The sequence below is a fragment of the Solea solea genome, chromosome 3 (assembly GCF_958295425.1).
Source record: "Solea solea chromosome 3, fSolSol10.1, whole genome shotgun sequence".
NCBI classification, from domain to species: domain Eukaryota; kingdom Metazoa; phylum Chordata; class Actinopteri; order Pleuronectiformes; family Soleidae; genus Solea; species Solea solea.
Window position 1 is genome coordinate 12,335,933 of NC_081136.1, and position 24,458 is coordinate 12,360,390.

The 24,458-nt window shown below is 41.6% G+C and overlaps 1 long non-coding RNA gene across 1 annotated transcript in view; it reads right to left on the minus strand.

Annotated features, from left to right (window-relative positions):
* Nucleotides 1–12,957: 12,957 nt before the first annotated feature.
* LOC131457239 (uncharacterized) overlaps nt 12,958–24,458 on the minus strand; it is a 50,230-nt gene continuing 38,729 nt past the window's right edge. Inside the window, exon 3 of the long non-coding RNA XR_009239997.1 lies at nt 12,958–13,072. This is a non-coding gene — a long non-coding RNA (uncharacterized LOC131457239). The remainder of the gene's footprint in view (nt 13,073–24,458) is intronic.

The window sequence follows — 24,458 nt, forward strand, 5'->3', positions numbered from 1 at the left end:
ATGCTGAAGCCTGGATGATCCCTCACACCAATCAGATGTGCAGGAGAGACTGAGGGAGAGGAAAAGGGAGGGATGAGCAAGGCGGAGGAGGGAGAAGATGAAGAAAGCCGAGCAACAACAGGGGAAAATGAAGTCTGAAAACCGAGAGCGGAGCAGAAGACAAATGAATCAATAAGGCTTGTAAACTGTACAGTTAATCTGTTTTCATGATTCATCACATTCTGCTGTTCCAGGAAGCGTAAAAATGGCCACCTGATCTCTGCTGCCTCTCTGTGAGTGTATTTTTGGCACAGTGGGCATCAGGGCGATGCCTAAACTATTGATTGTGTGACACTTAGAGCTATTGATCAGGGGTTCAAAGTTAAGGGGTGAGACGGATAGTGAATAGGAGACGGGGTGAGGGTGTCGAGGCCAGGTGCGTCTCTCACTTTGGCTTTGCGGTCAGTGCATCATTTCAGGGAGAGGACCGCTTTTACAGAGACGGATCACAGAGGACTCCACTTCCGATATGCTGAGAAGAGGGGAATTGATTGGGTAACAAATGAGACAACGGTAAAAGTACATTGTCTCATATTATCCTTTCTGTTCCAAAACCAAAAAAATGATCTATGCTCAATTGATTTGATTTCCAGTCTGGTTTTCAGGCAGAGCTCATCAGGGTTACCAATGACCTTTTATAAGCTGCTGACAGAGGAAACACCTAGATCTACGTTCTGTCTTTGCTATGGTTGACCATTGTATCCGTCTATGTCACCTTGAATCTTGGAAAGGAATCAACCTAACAAAGGGAACACAACTTCTGTCAGCACGGTTGATTTGTGGTGTTCCCCAAGCATCTGTTCTGAGCCCGCTCCCGTTATTCATACTTCAAGCTACCCCTTGGTCAGATCATCTAATCGCATAATGCCTGCTATCGTTTTTATGCAGACGTTACTTATTAGCACGTAACACTGGAACCTCGTGATACCAGCAGTCTCTTTGAAGTAAAAGCATTCTGACATTCAGGTTATCTTAATCTAACTAGTCCTGCCATTTACTTAAGTGTGGAGGAGTATTTAACCCATTTGAGTATTTAAAAGATGAGGTGAGATGAATTTGTTAATTGGCTAAAATGTGCTAGTTGAGGTAATTTGATGTGTTTTAACTGGAGTGATAAATGTACTGTATGTAATGTGATATTTCATATATCACCCCGCTTCTTCTGCAAAATAAAGGGTGTGACATAACTGTATCAATGTTAACAGTAAAATTCATTGTTACATTCTTTTCTGTGAATGATGTCTTATTTGGTGAAAATGTTTACAAGGCATTTAATGAGCTCCTTGCTCATCATTGGTCTGGTTCTGGACAAAGGCTACCAACTAATCTGGATTTAAATACATAACAGATAAATTGTAGATCATATCCAAGTTTGACTGAGGGTTTTTTTTGTGTAAGTGGTACAGCATCTCTCCTTTTTATTGCACTATACGTTCAAGAAATCCAGAACAATGGCATGAGTCACAAATCATCACATGACGCCACTCAGCCAATCACATCAATAAATTGTGATGGGCGATTCAGTGAGTTACACTCACTCGGAGAGATAGAAAGGAAGAAAGAAAAGAGAGATAAATCAGACAAAAATAACTTTATGAGCTGCTCTAAATGGGCTGTTTTTTTAATCTTTCTGTTAAGTAAACCTGTTTTACTGTTGACTCTTTTTGATTAAATATATACATTAAAGATTAAAAATACATTGCATGGAATCAATCCAGTCCAATCCAAATGTATTTATAAAGCACATTTAAAAACAACAAAGTTTACCAAAGGTTAAGACCAATAGGAAAGGAAAGATGGATTAAAATAGGCAACTCAGAACACTATCACTGTCACATGTTGACTTTAGGAAGCAAGAAGAAGACATTTTCCCTTCTTTGACCTCTCTGAATTTTAATTGTGAACCGTTTTTTTCTTATTTTCCCTTTTAAATCAGGACGTGTTTGTGTAATGAAAAAAAAAAGTCTAATTAGCCATGTAAAAACAGCAAAAAGTTCCAAAATAACATCCCAAGTGACCTCCTCATGATGCACGTCAGATGTGGAAAAGAAATGCCAAGGGCTAACAACTATTGAACCAGCTCATTAGCCATTAAAGGGGACATATTATACCCTATTTCCCCCATTAAAATAGTTCCCTGGTGTCCTAATGAACATGTCAGTGACATGCTTTGGTCAAAATACCATAAGGATGAAGCACAATAGCATTTCAATAACCCTGCTAAACCCGCCCCTTTCAGAACGCTCGGTTTTCGTGCATGGTCCCTTTATATGCAAATGAGACACAGGCAAACACACACCCACTTCTTCCAGGGGGTTTCTGATTTGTCCTTTTTACAGCGCTCACTCGCTCAGCTACTTCTCGTCTCCCCCTCCCTCCACTAGTTCTCTGACAATATCAACATGGCAGCATGCGCAGAAAACAGCGAGAGTGCCGTCAAAGGAAGAGACGTCCTACATAAGGATCGAGCCGAACAGTGCCGAACTGTAAATCAGTTAAATACACCTAGGGACAGCACAGCTGATCGCCACCGCTGATCGCCAGCAGCGCGCGGCGATCAGAATAAACTGGCGCTGTATCAGACCGGTGACTGTATGCTCCGGAGCTGGCGATCAGTTTAGGCAGCTCGCCGCTCGCCGCTGGCGATCAGCGGTGGCGATCAGCTGTGCTGTCCCTATGTATCCATGTGTCGGAGGTCTGTTCCTGTGACGGCACTCACACATACAGCGCCAGTTTAGGCAGCTCACCGTTCGCCTCTGGCGATCAGCGGTGCTGTCTTTTTAACTGATTTTCACAGAGAGTGCAGCACCGCTGCACAGAGAGTGCAGCACCGCTGATCGCCAGTGGCGAGCAGCATAAACGGCCGCTGTATGTGATCAGACTGAGTCTGTGCTCCGGTCATGGAGGACATACTGAACAAATATTTTTAATTAGGTCGTGTCAGAATGGTCAGTTATGAGCTCCATGTGACCTTTTCTTAAAAATGTGTGTGTTTGTACGTCGGTGAAATACGTTCGCTGACTAAATACGGCGACCGCTGGCCGCAGTCTGATGCGAAGTTGTGCGAACACACGTTTGCTGACTTTATCCGGAACATTAGCTTCATATATAAAATCCTCTGAGGCTGGAAGTTTGTGTAAAACACTGTGCTCCACTGTGCAGCCACCAACAGCACACTTGTCCCTCCACGTTGACATAATACCGCTCTTCCTCCCTCGCCTGCACTCTCGCAGGGACAAGGTGGAGCTAAGGTGGAGCTCTCGAAGTAAACTTACTGGTGGGGCGGTAACATTCGCGGTGAAATGCGCATGCTGACGTCATAAGCGCAGGGAATTCAACATCGAGTGTTTTATCGCCTATACTTACACTAAGGGGGACCACGAAAACATGACTGAGTATTCTTTTTCCACACTTTGGTGACTGGTAGGGCCCCCAGAGTCCCAAATATAAGTATTAAAATGGTTAAAAAGTTGATTTTGCATAATATGTCCCCTTTAAGAAGCTTTATTGGACACATGGAATACTAATTTTACAGGTTAGGTTGGGGGTGTAGTTTCAATGGTGAATTTGTCATTTTCTAATGAACCTCCAGCAGAGGGGACACTGTGTGGTTTGTGTCTTTCCCTGACAGGAGATGCCACATGTTTCATAACGAGTGGTATAATATTTGTATATAAAAAAAGAAATAAAATAAAATAAAATCTAATGTGGTCACCGCAAAGCAGCACAAATAAAATGAGCAAGTCTTTGAGGATTATGACTGTAATTAGACTCTTCGAATATCCTTTAAGAGAAGAATGAAACTCGTATTGATTCCTATTTGTATTATTTTCCAGGCAATTACCCAACGTCCATGCACATTTGTGTATTTTATAGCATGCGAGGAACAAAAACGAGGATTGTCATGAGACTAATTTGCAAACCAAACTCTGCAGGCACGACATCTGTGGTGTACTGTGCGAGACGAACATTGTCTATACCACAAGTCAATAGGGTATTTGAGGGAATCATGAAAAGTTGGAGTTCACTGAGGTGAAATACGTACTTTCCAGGGTTCTGTCCAACTGCCAAGCTGAGTTTTTTTCCAGTATATTGTTAGAGTCAACACTGCTGAGCTGAGTTTCGTGAAGAATCGTTAAGGTAGAAGTGTCAGAGTCACAACCACTGGCAGAGTTTCCAAGGCAAAAGATGAAATAGTGCTGATCAGGTGGCTGTAACATAAACCTATAAATATAGTGTTAAATTATCTGGGAGACTGGCGTGTGTCTGCATTATGAGAATATCATGAAAAGAAAGACTTGAAAGAGGAATTCAGTGTGAGGAAAATCATTTTCCAGAAACACCGGCTCCCCCTGCTCCACAACTCTATTTACAGACTCACATAAAAGAAGCTGGATCTGTGGTAAAAAAGTGTACCGACTTTGTGGGAGGACTGCACGCAGGTTAACCAAAGTTCACAAACTACCAGGGAAACTGGAGTGTTTATTTGGATGCAGGTGAAACTAAGAGCCACAACAAATTGTGTCTAAACATTTTTCGTCCACTTTTTAAGGAATTTATCAAAGTAAAGGTTGTAGAGCTGCCACAGTCAAAACATTTACAGAAAGTGTTTGTAACAACAATTCTGATAATAGCCATGGCCTTTATTGTTATCTGCACTAGGAAGGTGCATAAGGTGGTTACATTTTCAGTTCCGTTTGTCTCTTTGTCTGCCGGATTACTCTTCTTGGACACGACTTTTGATAGCAGGTGACACCCTCTTAACTACAGGTTGCAAACCTTGACATGGCACCAGCTAATAGTAAAGGTTTGCAGATTCTACCAGCCGCAATTCTGGTAGCTTCAAAATGTTCAATTTTTGTCACAACCAGTTGCAACTTGACTATGGGTCAGGTTAAGGTAGTGTATAAATAATTTTTAATCACTTTATTTCAAGGTGTGAGTAGGGGGATTTCATTATTGGTTGCAATGTTATCATTATTATTCTTTCTATTAATATTGTAGTAGTAGTAATTATAAATGCTGATGGAGATCCATCAATTTGTGAATGCTGAGTGTTTTTTTATGGTGAAAAATTGTTGAAAGCAACTGGTAACACCTAAATTAATTAATTAAAACACGTTGTGTTAATATAATTTGCTGACTTTAGGTTGTATTAACTTATTTTTGTAGTTTAGTAGAATTGAGTATTTTTTTAAGCTCATATCAGGAATTAGGGCCAAACGATTATATAAAAATATCGAATTATTATTTTGACTGAAATAACGATTGCGATATCATTCGCGATATTAGAGGAACAGTCATTTTTAATTATTCTCATTTGAATAACATATTGAAATGTGTTATTCAAATGAAAATAACTGTGTGATTACATGCACGGATCTGTGAGAAACAAAGATGTTTTCTTCAGTCTGTAGAATATTTTAAATCTGAAATGGCAATTTCACACACATTTTGACTTGAAGAAATATTGTGCCTTGTTCAGCCCTATCCTAATACAGGTTTACGAGTAGTACGTGCACATGATGTAAAATGCACGCCTTTTCAATGCCGTAACTGCAAAACTGTGGAATTTTACCAGTTTGAAACTATGTCATGTGAGAATAACAGTGCTTTAATGAAATTTTCTGAACATTAAATTACTGTGCTAATTATACCCCGTGAACAAAACTAAACATTGTTTCATATTATTTTGGGATACTGCTAAAGGCGTTTGTGTGCGCCAGGCCCTTCCTCTGCCTCCGCAGTAATGTCCGAGCCAGCACCGCTGACCTTGAACACTGCTGGATCATTTATTTAATTTAATTAAATCTTCCTGATACCTCTCCAGCTCCAGAAAATTTGAGATAAGTGAAGTTGAAAAAAAGAAGAAGCAACTTTTCTCCTGTGAATCAAACCAGAAACACAGATCCCTTTCTCTTTTTTTCTATCTGTTCTCTCCTATTACCCTCAGTGACTGAACATGCATGAAAGGTCGAAAAGAAAGCTGCCAACAGTTTATGTTATACTGCACAAGTCTGCTGTGGATTTATTGACAAATTCCAAAGAACCTGAGCAAATTCATGAATTATTGATGAACTGGGCTGAAAGCGTTTGACTGATACTGTATGATAGTTTCCTGTACTACAGTATGTGGAAGTTTAAAGCCAGTTAAAGGTGCAGTGTGCCAGAATTACAGACATTTAAAGTCGTGTTTCCACCGGTCCAAACTGTTGTGGTGGCAATGGTGCGGTACGGTATGGGTGGAGCGAGACCAGCACGACAGTTAGCTGATAGGGCAACAGAAAAGCGTCACTCCCCTGCAACTAGTGCCTGTTCAATGTCCACAGTCTATTCTCATACAAAGCTAGACCTTCGTGTCCCCTTCATGTCCACCTACAAGTACTACAAATACTTTTTCAAACTTACAGTTTCTCCCAATAAACCCTACTAAATGTGGACACTGGACCTTTAAATTGGTCTTCTACCATATTGTAGGAAGCCCAGTAGAAAAACTACATCTAATTCATGTGCACAGGCTGATTATATGGTCATGGTGCTTATCACATTTAGCCTGGCAACGATGGCAGCCTGTGGCAACGCCACTAATTATTGATGAACTCAGATGTGAGTCAATAACGCAAACATACAGACGACCACGGAGGCTTTACAGCAAACAAACATGAACATGGAGACACATATTTGGTTTAACTCTCACGTTACGAGTCTCCAGTGAGCAGAAACATGCTTGTGATTTACTGTGATAGTCACCTCATTGGTTTAATGGTTGTTTACATCGGTGCAACTGAAGAGTGAAGCCAATCAATTGTGCATCACCGTCATTATGGTTAAGATTATGCACGAGAGACAGACAGATGCACATCATGGCTGATGTGGCGATTGAAGAGTGAATCAGCCTCCCTTCATCTGACACCGCACTTGTGAGGGGGGCAGCACATGCATGTCGCACAAAGAACACAGGGATGAACAAGGACATGAAACTGGTTTGGAAAATAGCTCCCGCACAGACAAATACTCCAAATTTTAAATGACCACCATCTATTTCACCGAAATGCTGCTCTACTTAAATGTGTGCATCGGAGTGGCGTCTGCAAATTGAGTAAATTACAAATGATTGCATGGTCTTTCCTGACGTACCTCTACCAAGAGTGTAATCAAGTCAGCAAACCCTGTCTACACCAACAAAAAAGGCAAACAAAAACAGGAAGGTAAAAAATGAGCCTGCAGGATTCTCATGGCAACACTCATGTTAGTCTGTGTGGTTGAGTTCAACAAAAGGCTAGGGGGATAATCTTACTAGCAAGGGAGTAATGTAGAGAGACAAGGCTATGGGTGCCAGGATGAGTCTTTGGCTGTTTATTTACTGCTGTTTACAGTATTATTCTTCCCCATGGCTTTGGATTTACGCCTCCAGTAAAGCCCACATTGTCAATCAAAGTCAGTTTTAACAGTCAGCAAGCTTTACTGTCACAGAGGCTTTCTCGTGCTCATCGTCTTTTTTGGAAAAGAAAAACTTTCGCAAAACCACAGTCCAGACCTGGAATTAACATCTGTCTTTAGAAGAGGTGATTGATCTATGACAACAAGGGAAGCTCTGCTTCCTCTGAAGTTTCTTCCTCTAGTTTCTCAGTCCTGGTCCTAGGCACCCACTGCCTATAACTCGATCAACTAACAACTCAGAATCAAATGTTATTTACATTCCCGCAGCAGCACGGCGCATGAAAACCAATAGAAGCTCAGCTTCAATTGATCTCTATTAGACGGCACGGAATAGCTTTTTTTCACTGGACTGATCGAGACGGTAATTGGATAAATGCGATATCCAGGGAAGCTCAGCTTCTCTGGGAGTCAATGGAGCAGTGGGCAGGGCATGGACTCTGGGCTGATGCATAATGGGTGCAGAATGTATGTCTACGTATAAATAACTGGCCCTGAAATGAACTTCCTGTTACACAGACCGGCAAACGCCACTGGTCGTGAGTAACCAAGTACACGCCTGAACGCTACCAATCCTTCCTGAACGCATCCTTTAAATATGACAAATACTGTACATTAAGAGGTGGTTTGAGGAAGCGTGTGGCCACACATCCAAAAGACCACCTCCTCAGCTGACCTACAGCAGTTTGATAGTATTTTTACACTAGTCACAGAAAAGTTGATTTATTCGGAGCAGCATTAACATCGTCCTGAATTGTCTTTACCACAACACTGACATTCCCCTCTCATCTTATCACGGCCCGTTTAACTCATGCACTGTGCCGTTATTTACGTGCTTCTACATTTATGCCCCACACCGTGTACTCACTCCTCTCCCTCCTACTCTCCCCCGCTGATTTTCACTCCTGTCCCTTCTTATCTGGCTTCTATCCAAAGGCATCGGTTGGGGACAGGATTATATTGAGAGTTGTTATTAACTGCGTCTCCGACTTCCTCCTCCTCTTCCACCTCCACTGTGCTTCTTGCGCTGTCTGCTGAGCGCCTTTTCTTGTGAGATCCAGGAAGATTGTAAGAAGCACTGGCCACGAGTGAGAAATACAGGCTCTAATGATCAGTGGAAAAATAAATATCAGAAACCTGTGTTTCTGCAAAGCCATGGTATTGTCGTCTCTTGAGACAAATTAAGCTGGCATCATTACTTTTACTCATTAAAATAACTGAATTTTATTGTTTTCAATTTGATGTAAATAATAAAATGATGTAGGCACAAGATTATTTTAAGGCAGAGACATTTCCAAACAAGAATTTGAAAAAAAAACTGCAGCCATTACTGTAATTTACTTTAGCAGCCTCTTCTATGTGGAAGTTATTGAGGCAAAACCCATTTATTCATTAATACAGTGTAACAGAATATTAAAAATGATACATTAGAACATTAAATCCAGAGTTCTCTTGCCTGAATAAATCTACGGAACTAAGAAAAAGATTTTTTTTGTTCTACCTTTGATTCATTTTTTGTTTTTTTCTCCAATATGTCTTCTCTGTCATCGCCCTTAAATCAGCTCTTTCATGTTAAGACTCAGATGAGGAGATCAAGAACACGATCATGTCTGTCTGTCTCAGCAATGCTGGAAGCTTTTTTCTTTATTATTATTATTATTTTACTAAGGTATTTCAAGACAGGGCCTTCATCAGGGTGACATACAGACTGTATAAGAATACCAAGGTGATATGTACTTGACAAGAAGGCAGTGTTATTTTCAGTTATCCAATTAAAGCCATGGATGGCCAGATTTCAAAGATACTGCACCTCCAATCTATGGAAAGCTCTGGAAGTTAATGTCACCATTTCCAATTATAAAAACCCATTGCTGGAAATACAGGTTGTCCACCTGCTTGATGTCTCAGATCTTTTTTTTCTTATTTTTTAGGTGGGATTCCAGTGTCAAGCATGAGGAGAAACTATGGCTACAACTGGTAAGGACAGGATGATGCTGAATTTCAGTAGAACAGTTGCACAAACAAACCGTTTGTGACCCCCTGAAGTCATTAAATGTTTTGAATTTTGTAAATACATATAATATAAAAAGAAAAACATGTAATCTCAATGAAATCAACCCGACTTCTCTTTATTCTATCCTTTATATTCAAGCTTTTCACGCCGCAGCTCTGCAGTTTTGCATACATGCCAGTTATACTCACGACACTAAACAGACAACTTCCGAACTGATCTCTCCTGCTACAGTAGCATTTCATCATACAAAAGCAATAAACTGTAAATGGCTCTATATTTATTTAATTATCAATCAGTCAAATTTTGACAATGGCGGCGGGGGAAGTGCATTTGCAGGTAATATTGCTGTGTGAAGATCACGGAAATGAAAGGCAGAGGGGAATAAAAAGAATGAAAAAAAGCAATAACCTGACGTCCTAATGGAGCCTGAGAGGGCGCCAAAATAAATACAGACATGCGTGTGTTTTTACTGACAGCCAGACAAATTAATAACACATGACAGTGACAGCTCTGGTTAACCCGCTCACTGCAGATCATGCTGCATCAAACGAGTGGTATTGGAGAATATGAAAATGTGCAAAGCAATTGCAACATTAAGATGTGCAAACTGCAGCTTTTTCATATTCTTAGGACAAACACAATAAGGTAACTTACACGTGCATTTATTAGATTCAAAGCTGGGCGAGGCAACAATAAGCCATAATATCCTTTCAACATAATGTTGAGATGAGTTGTTGCCATTCCAAAATTGGTAACAACTCTCTGCATGTCGAGAATAGGTGAGAAAAGATCCTAGCAAGTGTGAGGAATGAGTGACAAAATCAATGATTAATCTTATTAGTTAGTATTTTATGTATTTATTCTAATTGTGAAGCATGCTGCATCCTTATCTTTACAACTTGCACCTTGCGTGTGTGTTGAAGTGTGAAAGCTTTTGACCCATCAGACAGAGAGAGGGAGTGTGAAAGAGAGGTGGAGAGAGAGAGAGAGATGGAGGAAGACAAAAGGATTGAGTGCAAGAAAGGCTTGCAGGGTTAATTCTCGTCAACCGGTCCTGCTTCTGTTCCTGTTCCTGTTCTGTCAGGGCGCTTCGTCAATCCAAGCCTCTCTCTCTCTCTCTTTCTCGCTCTCCCCGGACCTCACACCTGCTCCTAAGCATGACAATGAGCCTCCACACACAAGATGACAGAGACGGGGCCGTGAAAATAAAAAGTGATGTCAGACAGGAAGGAACATTTGGAGGAAGGGCGAGATGATCTGGGGAAAGGAAATGAGCGATACTATAGAGTTGGTGCTGGGAGTGAAAGATGGAGAAACCCGAGCGGACAGAAAGATGAGGAAACAGAAATACAGATGTATAAAAAACCCAGAGAGGACAAGGTAGATAGAGAGATGTATAGTGATGAAGATGGATGGAAGGAGAGACAAATGTAGCATAGAGATTGGCACAGGCTATATCCAGCTGTACAATACTGTACATACATTTTGATAAAGCCATTTATTCCATCTGTGGAAGAGCAAACCATCATGCACAAAGTGTTGCATGTAGCCACATGGCTAAACAAGCAGTTGAAAGGCAAATGCAGCTTTTTAATTGGCCTCTACAAAACTCCTCGGCTGAACGACAAGCAGCTAAAGCACCATAGTCTCTGGATGGTCGTTACATAAGACTAGGGAAATTATCGATTAAAAAGAACAAAATAGTTTTCACACCTTAATCATTCAATACGCTACATTAAACCCTATATATCTTAAATATATATAGTCATGTTGCAAGAGCAACTCCGAGGCAGTTATCTCGCTATGTAGCAGTTAAGCTTCGCTCCCACATCACACACACCATGAATCAATCTACCGGACTGTGTCTACTACCTCCACTTTATAGACCGCAGCTTCTCTTATTGGGCCATTGGTCATCGTGATGATTGTCTCAGTCTTGCAAGAGAGTCCAAGGCAGTTTTTTTTTAAGGGGTTTTCAGATATTTTAAAGCAGAATTGTACCTGTAAATGTGTGGCTTCAAGTGTCACGAATGTCAGTTTCCTGTCTGTCATCTCTTCCCTGCTTTATGTAATGCAGGGGCCATTTTTGCTGTCATGCTGATTCGAACAAAGCCCCCTTGCTCTGGCATTCAGAAAGGTCACGCAGGCTGTTGATATGAAGATGTGTCAGCTATCTGAGCAATGCCCAACAGTTCATCTCAAGCAAAGGCGCAGATTGCCACAAACAACCCCTGTTCCTCCTGACCACACTGTTTCAAGTCTTATCTCCAAACTTATTGTCGGCCCAACAAAGGTGCTGCCTCAGAGGAACAAAGAAGTCATATCTTCAAATGGCATTGACACCACAACCCTCACTGATGGATCACATATAGCCATCAGTTCAAAAATAACAACAAAAAGCATCTGGCAACACTAAAAAAAAACCAAATGGAATCCAATGAAAAGGAGCACAAACTGACAAACTTGTGAGAGAGTAGCGGGAAGTTAAAATGAATGGTGTTACAATGGTGTCTACATTCCCACTCTTGGCTTCATATAATCCCAGTGACTTACAACATTTAAACAATAGTTGATGCATGACTGATTATTTTTAGATGCATGAAAAAGTGGCATTATAAATGATCGTTTAAATTTGTGTGCGACAAAGGCACTTTACAATATACTACAGGTACACCTGTGTCCATAGACACATTATGAGACGACCCAGACACATAAACCCCCCGTCCTCCCACTAAAAAAGCAACACAGGACACTTATACGGTACCTCATTCCCACTGGAAACAAAATCCTTTGAACCTTGCACAGCATGTTCTTTCTGCCTCTAGGGGCCTCTCTATACATCAAAACAACAATAACAAACAACCTAGTTTGATGACGTAGAGGAGCAGTATGGGATCAATAGCTCCAGCTCACTTCTTGATTAAGTGACTGATCCTCTCTGGCCGACAGTCCCTTTGTATTCTGTAATGTTTTTAAAATTAAAATACACCACACAATGATCATCTTTGTACGACGCCAACTGGCCGACTCGTTCTCCCTCCCTCCATCACTCCTTGTCTGCTTGCTACTGAGTAGCGCGATTAGTCGCCTCACTAGAGCATGTGAATCTTAGCTCCGCTGAAAAGAAGCTCGGTGTCTATGTCTGTCACACGAGCCACAAACACAACACGTCTTGTTCCCATTTCAAAGTAAAAGCACTCTCGCGGTTGCGTTGCCCGTTTGCCATTTGTTTACTAGAAAAACGTACGAGCAGTTCACTATTACATTACAAATGTGTTAGTCTGGTGGTGTTCCCTCGTGAGGTTTCTCACACCTGCATGGCTTTCCTCTGGGTGTCTCCCCCCCTCGGTTTAAAGACACGCACCTGAAGCAAAGCGGAAACTCTGAACTGTGTGAATGCGAGGATGTCTGCAGGTGTTAGCCTCCTGACGGGCCCAGCAATGTGTTCACACTGTACTCACCCTGTGTGTGCCTGCAAATAGTAACAGCCTCCTATGACCCTGAAGAGGATAAGGAGCTTATAAAGATGGATGGATGATCTGGATGCGAGAGACAGCCTTGGAATGACTTCAGAGCAGCATCCTGAGTGTGGAAATGGAAAAGCAACTTAACTTTCAAAACAACAATAGAGGAAATTTAACACGCTTTTTTAAAATTTCTCGACTGATCACGGTCTTCCTTCAGATTTAGAGGCAGATGTTTTTCTGGTCAAGTCAGATTGCTGCCTTTTACCCATATTTGATATTTTCTTTTAAATAATTCAACTGCCTTTTCAAATGTATTCACCTGCTTTTCATCTCATTCCATTAACTCCTGCATGAATAGCAGCTCTGTTAGAACATAGCAACACAGTGAAAGAAAGGCATTGAACAGAAATAACACATCAAAGTGCTTTACTAAGTCCAATTCTTTTCATATAAGTGAACAACACACTCACTGCAACACACACATTCAAATCAAAGGTGATTTTTGTGCCAGTCCATGAATAAAAAATAAAAAAAAGTGACAAACACATTTCCAGTGTAAATTTGTCAGGAAAAGCTAAAGTTTTATGAAAGTACAACTGGCCTTTTCCCCCACTTATGTTGCCAGCATGCTGCACTATTTCCTGCAGCCCATTAGCTGTAACCTATGCATGCCACCACTTTCCAGCTGTGACGGGAGATACCGAATTCACACAGAAAATTGGCGAGGTATGCACAAACAATAATGAGCGTAAGGGACACCCTAGAGATCCAGGCGGTGACACATAACACAGAGCAGGGAAAAACTCCAGCTTTATATTATACTGGTACACATTCCCCAATACTAACCACCTGTTTGTTATCCTACAATATTATCTGCACACCTGGCACACCACATCGGCTGCCTCGAGGGTGTCAAGTGACAAAGACTACTGACTTTAGTGCTGTATTTCAGCACAGTTTTGAAGTTCATGTACTTAAGCTCACATATGCTGTACACTTTACTTACATGTGTACTAGACATTAACATTTTGATTAAACTAATTAATGTCAATGCTAATTCTTACATCTGTGATTTTGATTGCAAGTGATATTCAACTGTGTTTTATTATTGTCCGTCGTCTTATTATAGAAAGAACAAAAAGATTATGCATGAATGCTTCCCGAGCCTTCAAGTGTGGGTGTGGGGCATTTTGCATGTTTGATTTGATTGACAGCTCAGCCAAGTACATGATGCAAAGCAAAATACATGTACAATTTTCAATCAATTTTATATAAAACTGTTAATGTAAGTAAGATAGAAAAACGTAATATTTTGCATAATACCAGGTGAGTCGCCCAGTATTTATTATGTAATAAAGGTGGTCACCATGCATGCAATTCATAACTTAAAAAAAAATATATATATTATATACTGACAATAAAGGCTCCGCAGTCACGTTTTTCCTTTTTATTTACCGAGTTAAGTTTTTGCTAAAGGACATTTTTGTATCAAGAGAGTGTGACCATCCATGTTTAATTGTGCTGTCAACAAAAGTTAAGACACAAAGTTACTGGTGGAAATAGTTGAAAGCAACTCTCTAAACTTATTGTCCTGTTAGCAGCAAAGCTAAGTGTTGCTGGTACAAATGCCTGTCCCATTAGCAGCTTCGCTAATGGGCTAAGTGCTAACAGGTTAGCAGCTATGAAGCAGGGAAAACCTGTGCATTAAGTTGACCCAGGGATTTAGGAGAGTACAAAATAGCTATATTTCATTTATGAGGCTGTGCAACAGACTGTGTAAAACAATGCATTCTGGAAATAAGCAACTAATAAAGTAATAGCAAGAATGACAACCCATAAAACGAGCCTACCTTGAAACATTAATGCTGTTTCTGCCTCAAACTCACTTGGTTTCATTCACGAGGATAACATTTGTCACATATACCCCTCCCATTCCTTTTTACTCGTTGGAATACACTTAAAGGGCCAGTACAACCCATTAAAATGTACATTTCATCTTGCCATACAGTGATTGCAGCGCATTGGTTGTAGTAACAGACGGAACACAAGAGGGTGTTCAAGAATGAAGAGGTAAAAATTAAAGGTTGAAAAAAAACTACAATGTCCTTGAATTTTCGAAAAATATGTCACAAAATATGTTTTATAATGTATGCTACACCTCGTGAACTTGGAGCTTTGAACTTGAAGCAAAGTTTTGTGCTCTGAATTGATGACCACCACACACACACACACACACACACACTGAATGGCATCTTGGTTGCTACATGCTCCTCATCTGTACTCCAGATTTATGAACTTGTCAAAGGGCTCTGATACCCATTTCTCTTCCCAGCCCTCTTTCTTTAGCTGATTAATCTCCCTCTTTGTACACATGCTGAGCCAGTTTAGGAAAGTTATTTTTCCTTCTACTTGATGGCAGTCATGAGGAATATGGTTTGATATTGCCATGCTTGTCAGCGCATGTGTGCGTGTGCGTGCATGTGCTTGGAACTGTGACAGATTAAATGGGTGTGAGCTCGCCATTTAGACGGTCATTGAGTGCGCGTGTGTGTGTGTGTGTGTGTGTGTGTGTGTGTGTGTGCATCAGGTGGTGGCGTGCAGCGGAGGGAAGGAGGAGGTACAATATTTGTGACAGATGAAGTTGAAGAGTGGAAATAAGGGAATATTGTTTGCCTGGGGAGCTGCTTCACTTCCTTGGGTGGGTGGAGCATGTAGGTGCTGGTGACAGATGATATTAATTCACTTAGGTACCCGTGCATAGTGGCAGTGTCACACAATATGGCACATTTTGACGAAGCAGCAAGGATTCTATATCGTTTCAGTAAATTCAGCTCCTTTATCTTTCCCTTTCTACCGTGTGTGTGTGTGTGTGTGTGCATATGCTCTTGTGTCAAGACATTACAGATTATTGGTGTTGGTTTAAGAAAGGGGAGGTTTGCCTGTAATTTACAGTCCATACATTATTATAAGAACCCACAAGGTACAATGTAGGGTTCATTTGCCACAGTGACATTTTGAGGCAGTAAAAAGATTAATTATCATTTCTGTAGGGGGATATTTCATTTCCTTTGGTATATGGAATGTTGACAAACAAATACAGATGGGCAAATATGAACATACTTTGTTACACATATACTGTATGGTCAGTGCTGTGCAAAAATCCACAATAAGTAAAAACTATATTTTTGTTGTTTTCATAGCTTTGAACGACCACAGTTTCTTCTTCAGGTCTCTGAAAAAAAAAAAAAAATCTAATCAGATTTGTATTTTCTTCCCTCCTCTCTTTTTTCGTCTATGACCTGTCCTGTTTTTTTTTTTTTTCAATTAAGTCATCTTGAGTATCCAGTTTGTTTGCTGAACCAATTAAGATTGGCCTTGTTGGTACAAAACGATGATCGCCATTTTGGGGGTTAAACTCGTTCAAAATGTGCAATCCTCAAGTTTTTCTTACAATTGCCATGTTCAGGTCTGATTAATCAGAATTCTACTCCATGTGGGTTTGAAAAAGCTGGCGAAGTTGCTACTGTTAAAGTGTAAGACTTAAACTTGTAAAAGCTGTTTTTTTCCCCCCCCGATATATATATCAAGAGAATGAGACAAAATTATACACTATATGTTATAATATGTGCACATACATAAATACTCATGCTAAAATACTACTTTTCTACCGATATAAACTGAAAAGGGAGAGACTAAAGTGTCATTGGCTGTAGCTGACTTGTCATTGATAAAATTATCAAGTTTTTCTTTCTTACTTTGTGTCAAAACGAGTCATTATTGATACAAAAATAGCTTTCTTCACATATAATTTGCCTTTCCAACTTTTGCTTTTCCTAAGTTGGTGTTTATGATTTTCTGGATAACTTCATATAGTGCAGGAGAGCACTAAGCTGAGAGGGGACACATTTTGGGCTCTCGCGATTCAGCTGTTGAAGGCTATAAACCTGTTTGCTGCCAGCAAACAAAGTCTCGCCATCAAACGCAAATGAATTTCGGTGAACTCAAATGACGCCGGAGAATATACATCCTGTCCTGCCTTTTCAAGATGACAGTTAGAGCGGAATTGCGCGCCTTCGCGTCTGAAAGCAAGTCATTTGCATTCAAAAAATGACAGCGAGCATGTCTACAAGTGCTCATTAGGAACAAGGTGAATATTGGGCTGTGACATTGCATAGATCTGCTCTGTGTAATTTGACACTTCACAGACGCGAACAAAATGGCTCTGCTTTGTTTTATATAACTGAGAAAAATATTTTTTACCCCCTCGTAACAAGTTAAAACAATTCAGTTTTAGAGTTTTAAAGGCTTCCACTAATAGACATCATCCACAATGTGTCATAGCAGAATATTTTCTTGGGTATCATTTGGCCCAAATCTCATCCTCGAGCCTGTGTGTTAGATGTTGCACACGCGGTGCTGCATCATCCGCCTGGAACGGCGTTGTCGGTGGACGCCCACCGCCTCAGCAGCGCCTCGATCTCAATCACTAACGAGAGGCCTTTCACCCACGGCGCAACCGCGCATTGCTCATTGAACCTATAATGAAGCTGGATACAAACACAGACCCGCTCGAAATGAGGGGAAAGTCGATACTCAGTGGTCCACTTTCAATCATCCAACCCCGACCCCATGTGTTCGCCAAACTCTGATTCCATAAGCACTCGAGTGCCACGTCAACACCGGGTTCTCATTTTCGGAAACATCCTATTTTCAATACTGTGAAAAGGGGAAAATATATATATATATATATATATATGTATATATATATATATATATATATATATATATATATATATATATATATATATATATATATATTTGTTTATTTTTCTGTGCTACATGACTGAAAGTGAATCATTGATTTTTGGATGTCTGCTCTTCCAGACAGAACAGTGGAGAAACAGTTTAGACCGAAATCCTTATAGATGCAGATAGATCATTAAAGCTATAGCTCAGTAGTGTCATTATTTATGTTATGCCCCGCCCCCCCACCCTTTTTTTCCCCCCTCTCTTTCTGTTGCACCAGCTTCCATTTGATCTTCATTAGTGAACGCAATCATGGCAGACAATGGAAGTGATAGCCCAGCACTTCCTGTAGTGAATTACAGTTTCAAATTCGCATTTACATTCATTGATTTAATAATAATTTGACAAGCGCCGCTGATGATGTTGGCGGATGTGGCAGCCTTGGAAAATAGGAATGTGTTTTCTTCTGTTGAAAACAATTTTTTTTTACATTCATTTTCTTTGGTGATCATTTTTGAAAAAAACTAAACAAAACAAAAAAACAATAAAAGTGGTGAGCAGCAATTGTATTTGTACAGATGCACAGTGTAGAGGATACCTTTAGATGATAAGGTGAAAAACAATATTTATGCTCCAGGAAAGTAGTAAAAAGGGTCAGATTAGACTGGACACTGGAGGAAGGTTAAATTAATGGGAAAAAAAAAAAGGCTTTGTGATCAAGCTCACTGTTCAGCTTGGCTCTTAAGCAATGCTTTTAGCTTATGTGACACCTCACATCTCTGCTTCTCCTGAGCATGACCCGTTTCTCTCTGACAAGCCCGACGTCTTGACGCCAGATCACACATCCGCGCTTGTTCTCTGATCAATCGCTGCCCACCATGGCTCCTTAAAGTCTCCCAAGATACTGAAGATGCAATCAAATGTGATCCTAATTTTTTTTTTTGTCTCTCTCTAAAAAGTGACTCGTTCTGTGGCAGCCGTCAGATGAGTCATGCCTTCCCCGTTGTGCATTTCCATTTACTCCGTCGCTCCCTTTGTGATCCTTGCAAACAGAGTCCCTGTGTGCAATTCTCTGCGTATCTTTCCATTCCGTCTTTCTTCGGTGGCTGTGGCTAATGTGTCACAAGCATTTAGTGTGAGGAATGAGCGGGGTGGCATACGCAGATTGGCAAGATATGAAAATTGTATGACAATTAATGGCCATGTGCTGTTAAGTGCAGGGGATGATTGTGTGTGTGCGCACCTAGGCCCTCCTTCTCGCATCCATTAATATTCACTGTTTAAACAGGCACCTGCCAGAATACTCTCAGCAGGCTGTGGGCTTCTTTATGTCCTCTGTGCACAACGTTGTTAAATGGAGAAGCTGATGAGGTGGAATGTCTAAGCAGATCGCATGCGACAAGCCTGACTCCAGGAGAAAGAAATCATCATTTCCATTGCTTTTCCTTCGCTTTCTCTCCCTTGACCGGTAGAAAGCGACGTGACAATCTGATTGAGAATTGCTGCACACTTCCAAAGGGAAGGGGGGGGTGGGGTCCGCGCTCTACGCGTCTGTCAGCGCTGTGTTGCGGTGTCGTTGGAGCGCACATAGGAATGATCGTTGCCAGGATTCATCTCCTGAGTGTGAGCGGATAAAAGAACTGAAGAGATATGGAGACGTCCCGGGGCCGGGTGGAGAACAGGGGGGATGGGGGGCTGGAGTGTGACGGATAACATGCAGCACGTCGGGTGCACAGCATCTCGAAAATCATCTTCGAGTCTCCGCGTTGCCTCCCGATAGCTCTTGCTCGTAGATTTTCTGCATGTTGTACACAGCCGTGTAAATCCCTCACGACAATGCTCCTCTGAATGGTCGACAACCTGCCACATTTCTGCTACTCACTTAGAAAACATGATGATTTCTTACCCAGGCTTGTTTGTCTTGCATTATTTTTCCCCAGATGCCCCCCTCTCCACTCACTTATCTGCTGGTAATACTTTTTGTAACTGCTGCTTTTACTGCCTTTCTGCTTTCATCCATTGCACATTTCTTTTTAAATTCATCCCTAGTACCTCAAACATGTCTTTTTTTTTTTTCCTTGACGACGGCGCTTCTCTGATGCAATCCTGTGTCCACACAGCCCTTGCTTGCCTTTTCACCTTTCCTCCTTAAATAATAGTGTTTCCGGCCTTTATAGCTGGTCACGGACATTGAAAGGCCATAAGACAAGATGGTAACGTTAATGTGGGGCACCCCAGACTGGACTTTCTCCTGGCTGACCGCTAAACGGCCCAAAGAGCATGGACGTCAGAGTAAAAGACTGCTAATGGGAAGTGGACGAGGTGAAGCACGCAACAATTCATTCCTTATGGACAGAGGAATGGTATTGACAGGTCACTGCTGATAGATTTTAGATATTTCCTTACAGCCCAACTGAATGATTTATCCCAGCATGCAGCGCTTTAGATTTAATTACATTTGTGCCTGATGCTAAATTTGAAATTTGTGAAATACTGTGTCCATTTCATATCTTTCTCTAAGATTTAATTTTAAATGTTGTAACGTAGCGACATGTAAGTAATGTGAGATTAACGAAACAATGAAAGCCGCTTGTCGTTTAAGTCAGGCTGCAGAGAAGCTCTCCCTAATGACGCAGATGTTCGAGGGACACACAGATATTATGATGCCGTTTGCCTGCTGATATGTGCTTTTGCGTGTTTGCTTTCCGCGAGTCAGTGGGTTTTGTCAGTTTTTAGTGCTGTGAGATCCATTTGAAAACTAGCGGTATACAGACAGTAGCTTCGTGGCACTGTCATCTGCTCAAGTTGGAACATGGAAGTCTTCCTGTTTCCTTAGGGAAAGTCAGTCAAAAAGCCACCCTGGTGCGACTGGAAATCAATGAGAACATTAGCTTCTACCTCTGACTTGAGGTCTTCTTCAGTGGGACATGTCAATTTTGTGTCCCATTTTGAAAGCCGTGTCTGAAATGGATTACAATATTAATGCAACCGATGGTTAATCAACCTGGTCTGAATGAAATGTGGCAAACTACTTTTTCTTTTGACCCATCAGCAAACGACAATAAGCCGTCTTGGCGCACCTGTCAGGTGTTCCATGCAGGTCATCATCGAGCCTCTCATCAAGAGCCTTCCACGTTTTCCTCATCCCTCCTTCAAGCATTTTGTTTCCTCGACGAGAAACACAAAGGGGAACATATTGAATGTGGTGACGGTGGGGGAAAGAGGCATCCTAGGATGTCAGTGAACACACCTCTTGTGGCTAATAATCCTGGCAGAGGAGACAACAGTCATTCATCTGTGCGCCACACACGGGCATGTTGACTTTTCTGACTGAAGAAAGGGAATAATTGTGAGGCTCACATAAGTGATGAAAGCAGCCGAGACTGTGGTGCCAACACCTCCCCCCCCACCCCCCATCCCTTTTTTTTTTTTAAGAGCGGCAGAAGATGAAAAGAGGAAATACACACAGAGGAGCATTTATGTAACAACACAAGGAGTAGGTATCAAATAAGCCGTGTTCCCACTTAGCATAGCTCCAAAGACAGACAAGGGGAATCAATAGGAACCAGCAATTTCACTCTCTTCAGGAAAATACGCTACGGGCAAACAAATATGCGAAGTTCTCATGTGTTCTTTCTACAAATTCAAATATCTTTTCAAAGATATCTGACATTCATTGCCGCGGCTGTCGGCGCGATTATTTATTTATTTGAGTTTTTCCTTACAATGTATACACACACACACACACACACACACACACACACACAACTGGAGTTTACGGATCTTGAGGAACTAATCAAAAACTTGTACAACACAAAGCTTGGGAAAAAGACAAAGTCAAAAACTCTGGCATCGATATACACCATCTGCACGATTCATAAGTTTGATGCTGGCAAAGTTTGTGGGTACAAAGGCAAGGGTTTTTTTTTTTTTCTTCCCCTCCCTTTGTTTTGTCTAAGGCGCCATCTCCCTGCTTTACCACTGCTCCCCTCACAACCTTCGATTCTTTCGCTCCGCTCTCTCATCGTTCTCATCCACTGTCTTCCTCTCGCTCCCCTCACACAAACTTGTGCCTGTGCTTCATTTGCAACACTATCCCCCCAGGTCAGCGGGGTGGGTGTGGTAGAGAATGTGAAGTAATCTCACTTGCTTGATTCTATCAATCCTCTTTTTCACCCGGGTTTTGAACACCTCAATCAAACCTCCCCTCAAGGTCGCCTTTGTAGCATACTCGGCAGATTAAGTCCCCGTCCGTGTGCCGTGTGTGCTTTGAACTGGAGACATCAGCCACAGAAGGATGGAGAAGAGAAGGGAGGGGAGAGCCACAGAGAAAAAGACAGGCAACTGCTGACTTTTTTGTTTTGTTATTTGTGTGGCTTTCCTGCCTTTACTTCAGCAGAAGAAAGCCCGGCATGGATAAACACTCTAGTCATCAAGGTCAATATAAAGTACCTATAAACCTAATTGCCCCATTTATTTTCATTTTTAAATTTACAGATAGAAGAAGCCGTTCTTGCCAAACATCGACCCACAAACACTCAAATCTGGCCAATTCCAGCTGTTTATTGATGTTGACTGTCCATTCAAACTTGTGTAACTTAATTTCTGTCACTGCTCCAGCAGTGTGTTAATCCCCCCCCCATTCTTTGTGCCATTGTCAACACTTGAGTGTTTCAAGCTATTCCATTAAAAGCCCCAGCCTGTCAGTGGCAGACCACGCCGTATGATGTCAACGATAGCAGCGGGGACGGGATGGTGTTGTGAATGGTCGGCTGGAAGCAATGTTCAATTTACAGCGGTCTGAGATTTCCATCTATCATCGGCACAATGATGGAGAGCTGGAGAGACAGAGAGAGAGAGAGAGAAAAGGAGAGTAGGAAGAGAGCGAGGCTCCTTTCCCCTCCCTGTTCCACCTCATGAGATGAATACCAACTGGAGCACTGCATGAAGAAGAGTGCATAAAGGCTGGGCGGGCTGTGTGCGCGCTCTTATCATAGCCATGAAGGATTCCACATCTTTGTTGCTTTCTTTCTTTGCAGCAGTGTAGAATCATATGTTGTTGTTTTTTTCTACACCTGCTCTGCTTCTCATCAACAGAGCATTGCAGTATCTCCCTTCTTTCAACTACGCCCTCATTTTATTTTTTTTCCACCGTTTTCTCTCCAGCCCTCCTGCCCTCTGCGAAGGCTCCTTGCAGACATACATCACTGGGCATCATTGTGATGCTTGGGGCTCAACGGCATTCATCCTAATATCTGCATGCGGTCCAATTTGCAAGAAAAATGAAATAATCTCACCAAGGCAAACGGTCGTTCATCCAAGTACTCGGCTACATCAGCGTCATCCTTCTTGCCACCTCCCACTCCCTCCCAGTCCCGTGCTTTTCTGCTGTCGACCTACCAGTGGAAAACGTGCCGATACTGATTGAACTGACCAATGAGATATCAAAAATAATCGAGATACTAATCCAGATTGAGGCCAGATTAATGGTCTAATGTTTTTATGAATTATTAAAGGAATACTTCAGCAAATAGGATAGATACTACCCCTAGAATAGGGTTGAAAAAGTGTGCTTCCCAACCTCAGTTTCCCCAGAGTCGAGAAATATCCAGGATCCAAATCCAAAATCCAAATCCAGGACCAGTGCTAAGGTTGTGTACCAAACTGTACTTTTAATACTATCAATCAAGGCTACCACGGAGTGCCGATTCATGTTACAGCAACGGGTGCTGAATTGCAGTTTCTGTAGTCACATTGGTGAAAAGAGATAGCAGGAATCCCAAGATAGCTTTATGTGCAACAGAGGGGGTTGGCCAGGGGGTATCGTAAAATAAACAAAAACAACATTTTTCTTAAAACAATGACAAGTGCCACAAAAAAAAAGGTACTGTTGGGTACAGATGCCCAATACAAAGGTATTATGTTACAGGTATTGCTTCAGGCAGCTGAGCTAACAGCCACTCTCCATCACCATAACAGATGAAGTTATGCTTAAACACCAAGACATTAATAGATTCCATGTCTTTCAGGTCCCTTGGTGTCAACTCAGCCCATGCTATGAGTTTTATTTTATTGGTGCACTCGAATAAATCTTAATTTAGTGGCTTCATGGTGCAAGCTTTGATTTGAGTAACCCTCCTCCTTCCCCCTTTTTTTTTTTTTTTTACATACATCACAGACAGCGAGACATCAGCGACAGATTAACTGCAAAACACTGCCAGGACGCATTCCCCCCCCCCCCCCCCCCACTACTTCCCCTGTCTAATTACATGCACTGGAGATCTGTTGCCTAGAAAAGAGGTTGCCTTAAGCCACAATCCCCACAAGGTTCTTTTCCCACCTCTCATCTCCTCCTTCATCCACGTTGCTGCGATTTTCCATCCTTCTCCGCAAAGGCCTACTTCCTTCCACCCGTAGCCTCTGGCCCTACTCGTGTATTGCTCTGATTCAATTAATTAGTATGTGGCTCGTCCAGAGATTTAACGCATAATGATATGTTAGCCCTGGCACTGTGAATATCTTAAATTGCTCTATTCCCGACAGACCGCTTGGGTAACCTCTTGTATCTCGCAAAAGGGTCACATTATTAGAAAGCAGCGAGGTGCGTAAGGGGGGGGAGGGAGGTGATGCAGAATACATGCTGGTCTTGTGGGACAGAGGGGGAGCGTAGGAATCAATGAAAGCAATCCACATGTGCTATTGAATTGTTGTGAACCGAATAAAGCGTGGGAAAAGAAAAAAAAGTATAGATCTAT